Here is a 6,454-nt window from a genome sequence, read left to right on the forward strand (position 1 = left end):
TTTTACAGAGTGGTGAAGAGGTGCATACTCCAGGGCAGGCTTGGGGCTGCTTGTCAAGAACGAGGCTTACGCCACTTACCCTGCGGCTGACTCTGCGGAGTTCGTCGGGGCGTGCTTTCACCTCACGCCTCCTGAGGCAACGAGCGGTTCCTTAGAGACTTCTCTGCTGGTCGCTGTCTTTCGTAACGCACTCTTTCTTTGCCCTCGAAGGGTAATGCCCATGTATTGTGTAGCCATCCCCTAACGGTACGGATCAAGCTCCCAACTGAAGGGAGACAGCTACCGTGCCTTCCCTTATGTCGTAACCACCTCATTCTCAAAATAGGGCGATGGGACGGTTGAGGCTAACATCCTTCTGTCTGCAAAGGCTCTTTTTTAAATTTCGTTGTGAAGTTGATTACAGTGCGCGCCGAAACCTCTTTAGCTTTAACCGGGTCGCCTCTTTAAATTCACTTTGTGTCAAGTTTTTTTAAGTGCACCACCGACATTCGAAGTTTATTTCTTGTGACAATTCGTTCGTTTTTCATTTCTGCATACAGCTCTCCTCCTCCCCCTCACCGAAACTCTAATTTTTGTGGAGCAGTGCAACTTGTATAGCCACCTGAGCGGCGGCCCTTCATAATCTGTCCCTTTATAAGTTCCCTTGAGGCGCGCACGCTGTAACTTAGCGGTTCTGCATGTGACCTGACTGTCCTAAACAGAAAGTAACTAAAGGCATAGATAACGTTAAGAAAAGAGAAAAATATTGCACTAAGCGTACTGCTTTGTTCCGCCGTGAAGAAGGGTGCCAGCATGGCCGCTGAAACCCAGATTCTTTTCTGTTGTGTCCAAAACACAAGACCAGAAGGCCATATTCCTATTGAATGAGTGTGATCTAAGTAACTTGCCTTTCAAGCATTATTCTAGGCTCCTGCTTCAGTGGCACTTTTTATTTTTATTTTCACTTTCGTATATAAATGAAGGATGCCATAAAGTATGCGCTGCAAGGTGATGATGACCTCTAAGAGGAGGCCACTTCAAGAACAATTCTGCAGTGATTTCACTTTTCTTTTTACCGGAAGCACTATACGAGGAGGCGCTTATAAGTATTATGTTTACCAAGAAATAAATGCGCTCGGAAGCTGAAACTCCGACATTGCTCTGAATATACCCCGCGGATGTCAGTGCACTTGTGACGTCTCCTCTGCCACTTTTAACATCCAGGAAACAATATTTTTCCAGCGGATTGTGAAATTACTCATTTGAAGAATTAGTTGTTCTAAACACGCTCAAACCGCTATTCGTTAGGTGGTTTTTGAGATTAGGGAAGAGATGACATTTTGACGTAGTCAGGTCGGACGAATACGGTGGATGCTGCATCAGTTCCAAGCCTAAGGAGGCCATTTTTGCAATATGGCACCTGCAGCGTGTGAGGAGGCATTTTCATGCGATAGCATGACACCTTTAGAGAGCTTTAGGGAGTTTTTAAGAGCCATTTGGCTGCATGCTTTCTCATTGTTGAGTCTTCGTTGACAATTGCAACAACTTTCTTGCGCGATACCTCGAGATATATAACAATGCTTTTGGCTTATATTCGGTGGTCCTCCATGAGAAGGTCAAGAATGGCTCTCACTTTTGCGATCAAAGAGATGCAGACAGGCCTTCTACGGGCCTTCCACTTTTGACAACGAAATGAACAGTTTTCAACTTTACGAACTAAGTTTTACTCATACATAAGAAAGGCCACGGTAATCCGAAGTTTGTGACATTTCATCATCTATCTGCTTTATATCTTTCCCTTGGAGAAACAGGAACTTGATTATGGCCCTATGCTATTCCACACTGAATGTTTTGAGAGATACTGCAGTGTTCATAAGCACCTGAAATGAAAAAAAACTGAGTTAAATCCATAGATAGTTCATTTTTTTTCAACATTAAATACAGAGAAAAGACAAGTATACCCTGCACTTTGCAGCTACGTAGCTCAAGTTTTTCTGGGTAAGGCTCTACTCTTCAGCTACCCCTCGCAATAACCATTTTCGGCCTTTTTTCTGCTAGGATGTTTTTTTTTTGAACTTTCATAAGTTAATGCCATTCATGTCTCATTAACTCGATTTCTCTTCACGTGACCAGTACAGCGACTGTGTTGAACCACTTCAAATTTCTGAAGCGAGCGGCGTGCGCAGGGAAAAAATAAAACTCTAAGCGTTTGATTCTTTCCTTCGTACATCTAATAAATAATATGATGAATAGTCAAGCAGATTAGCTTTGAATTCAAATAATATCCTTCTAATGTTTCTTTAATTCTTGCTTTTAGCCTCCTTTCGACCCCATCGTTTTGTGTACAAAGAAAAAATTAAAGGCATCCGTTAACAGTCAAGCCAGATTTCACTTTCATAATACATCCACTCGAGAAAGTAACGTAAAACTAAAGAACCGGAAAAACAGAGGGTCTTAAAATGCACAATACATGAGACGAGCGTAAATCACTTTCTAAATGATGTCTAGTGTTGTAGTTTATGAAACTATGTTCTTTCTAGAAGGTGCACAAATGAACGTGCAGCGATTAGGCGGCTTTCTGTACCGATGTATCATAGGCCACTGGAGCTTTAGAATCTCGAGCATACGGAGTAGAAAAAGACCATTACAAATACAAATGATAGCGCTACTGTGTCAAGGAGGTTGCTTACGCCGTCTCTGCGTGCCTTGCACTGCCTTGGTGAGGCGTACACAGAGCGTTTTCTTGTGCACAGTGGAAGCGATGCCTGCGATAGTTAGCACCTTGCTCTAAAGCGCCAACTTTTTCCAGGCAAATATTACAGCTGAAGCCTTGCGTAACTGTGGTGTCTGTGGTGTAACTACTGACACTTCTTCGCGCCTCGGACCACTACTCTAAAACTCGTTTCTAGTGCAATGTAAAAAAGTCGATTCAGAGTTACGTCTTTGCATGTGGCCTGGACACGTGCCTTACCTTACTAGAAATGTAATGACATTGCAAGGTGCATGCATGAACATGCTGTCCCTGCTACGAGAAAAAACACGTAATAAAACGCGGCAGACATGCGCCAATAAAGAAGGAAGCGAAGAAAAAGTAATCTGCCAAGCACCCTTTAAATGTGCACGCTCTGAAAATCAGCCTTTGCAATCCACGCTTTAAAAAATTGGCGGTGGTTTAGCTCTGGTTAAACCTGGAGTGACGCGATAGCTACAGCTGGCCGAGTGGAACTTGGTCACGCGACCAACCAGGCGACGAACCACGTGATAGGCCACGGCGCAGCGCCGCCGGCAGCTGCTCCGCACCACGTGACCGACCACGTGACAGCGTGGCGGCGCAGCCACAGGGTGGCGCCGCCGCCATGCTGAAGGCAGGAAATTAAGCTGCATATTATCAGTGACCTCGGCGCTGTCTGAGAACGGAAGAATCACGCCGCTGATGAACCGAGCTATCGACTTGTACACAAATAACCAGCGTACTGTAAGTAGCTATGTTATGAAAGTCGACTCAAATCATAAAAGGTCTTGCGCCACCATATCCATATTATTGTAAAACTGATGAGGTGAACAGATAACTTACCCACCACGGCCATTTGCGCCAACGTCTAACTAAAACATGAGTCATTGATGTGGAAGAAAAAAGAATTGGTGTATACAGCAGGCAAAAAGAATGCAGGAGAGCTGAGAAACAAAACGATATACAATGGCAGATGAACCCGTTTCGCGAAAACAAAAACGCGGTATAACTTGAAAGCGTAAGCATGTTGACTCTACACCGAATGCCTGCTAGTGGAAGAACACAATGAAAACAAGTGCAAATGCCTCGAACATTGGTTATGGGGGCGGAGGAGATATCCGCGGCATTGCAGAATCAAGCACAGAGCATAACATAAATATAGCAGCAAGATCAGAAGCAAGACATATCGAAAGTAGGCAGAACGCCGCCGTGTATTGCATCTCAGGGTTAGATATTCTCGTGAGGCATGTTAAGTTCCTCCGTTGACATTTTCCTGCAGGATCGATCGGCACAACCAAAGGAACATGATCTTACCACCATTAGCGGAACATATAAGAAGAACGCTTTTCAGTACGTCTGGGGCTGACAGTTTACAATTAATGACTTGCGCAGTACAAGCCAGAACTCCGGCAGAATAGAACCACGGAAGGCGCAGATAAATTTGTGATTCGAGTAGTTTACATTAGCACCTACAACGAGCCTGCGAGAGCATTGTCCAACACCAAAAGCACATGTTGGCGGAATATCCATAGAATGCTCCACTGCTTCCATCGTCACCCCTGCGGTCATCATCGTGATGACTATTTTGATCAGTCGATTATAGTTAATGCAAGGAGTCAGGTTTCATATCAAACATAATCGATATTAAAGCCAATTCATCTCTCAACGGCAGTCCTTTAAGAATACATGTATTACTTTTCAACGTCGCTGCTAATTTGTGCGTACAGTAAAAAGAAGTACAGAAACGATAATGTTGACGCATGGACCGTAGCTATTATCTGCACCGCTGCGGTTCATCAGTATTCATCGGCATGTTCTCATTTTTAACAACGAGCTTGCGCAGCACGTTCAGGAAGATGTGTTGTAGGCTAAGATGATGCAGGTAAATCAGCGGAACGGGAGGCACATTTTCCGCCACCACGACGCAAGGTAGGACCAGAGCACAGCCTCAGGTATACCGAAAATTCCTGTGTTACCAGAAAATCCACGTATATGATTTCGTCTGAGCACACGCCCGTTTCCCAGAAATTAGAGCTGAATTTGCATGTCTGAACGGCGCCTACCCTCCATTTTTGAGCGTTCGAATTCAGTAGCATTCCGGGGTTTCATGAATATGTAACAACAGAACGATTTATGAGCGTCGAATTACAGCCCGCAGATTTAAAATCGGGCTGCACTAGACGCATTTGTTTTATAACTGATTTCGCAATATTCTGTGGGCCGCCTACACAAAAGGAATCCTTCCATGACGATTTTTCTAACAGCGAGAAAGCATAATTCTTCTTGTTCCGCGCTTCTTTTCTGATGCGGTGCGTTATAAAAAGGACGAAAACATATTCCCTTTGGGACAATGGCGGGATTAGGGACAGGAAAAATGGACTTTTTTTGAGAGCGTGCAATTGAAGTGCTCAGTTTAGGGAAGAATAGCGAAGATTTCACATATGTACATCAGTTACGGAAACAAAAACATCTCTTGTTTCTCCGGGAATAATCTTTGTACTCTATGAGGTTGAATCCGTTATAACGTGGGTCTGCGTTGTACATCTCATTTTGGACGGTTTCATGCTTTGACTAGTTCTGGTAAGAGACGTGTAATAGCTACCTCTAAAGGTTTGCTAGTTTCCTACTTAACTTCAGGTGGCAGAGTTCTAGAGTGAACCACAGCAAAGGAAATAACTCCAGGTGGCCGAGTTCTAGGGTGAACCACAACAAAGGGAATAAAAAGAACGACTATTTTTTTCGACATCAAATATTTTTCGCCAAGTTAGAGGGGCGAATTAGTTTGTTCGAACATTTAGACGTGTTTTGGTTCTTGGACATAAATCTTAGGCTCAGCGAGTGGGCGCCTGAATACGCGTACGACTGAGAGCTCAACTTCTGCAAAGCTTGTTGTCTAGACCAACGTTGCTGATGCCAGAATCGGCCACACTGTGCTTGTGTATTAGTAAGCAATCACAATAAGCAGAGCTACCTTGGATACAGCGGGTGCTTTGAATAGAGTCTCGAAGTGGGAGTGTCAAGGCAGGAGCTGCATTGTATAACGATCCCAGTCTCGATTCGTTTTTTGTGTGTGTGTGACATTCGTCAGATCCGTACGCGACACCGGCACATAGCGACTAAAATCGCTTGTTTATCTGAACGTTGTGACGTTACAAATCGCCATTACCAATAGCTGAAGAGTAGAAAGATATGTTTGTACAAAGAAATCGCTGAAAAAATGAGGTGCCTGTATGCGTCGAGCATCTTGGTGCTGTCAGTTCTTTTCTTTATTTTTACAATTCGACGGTGACGTAAGAAAAGCTATGATTCGGCCTGAATGTTATAGCTCTATTTTTTGCTTCTTTTGAATCGTTCTGAATCTTCAGAAAAGTTGTTTATCTCGTTGCCATTTTACGTTTTTGTTTTCTTATAATCACCCGCATACACTCTCAATTCAGGACGCGAGCGCTCTCACGCTTTTTGAGCGACACGGACCTTGTCTCGCGTTTGAGATGTCAGAAAGTGTGCCTTGTTTTTTTTTTAAGTAGTTTTTCATCTGCCTCCTCCCATAATCATCGTCCCCCATTGTGACCTTCTTTTATCTCCTCTTCCCGTCCCCCAGAGAAGAGCAGCAGGCCAGATATTTATTTTTCAGGCCAACCTCTCTGCCTTTCCTATCAGTACACCCTCTCTCTCTCTCTCTCTCTCTCTCTCTCTCTCTCTCTCTCTCTCTCTCTCTCTCTCTCTCTCTCAATTCAGGAACAT

Source organism: Amblyomma americanum, chromosome 10, assembly GCF_052857255.1.
Source record: "Amblyomma americanum isolate KBUSLIRL-KWMA chromosome 10, ASM5285725v1, whole genome shotgun sequence".
Taxonomy (NCBI): domain Eukaryota; kingdom Metazoa; phylum Arthropoda; class Arachnida; order Ixodida; family Ixodidae; genus Amblyomma; species Amblyomma americanum.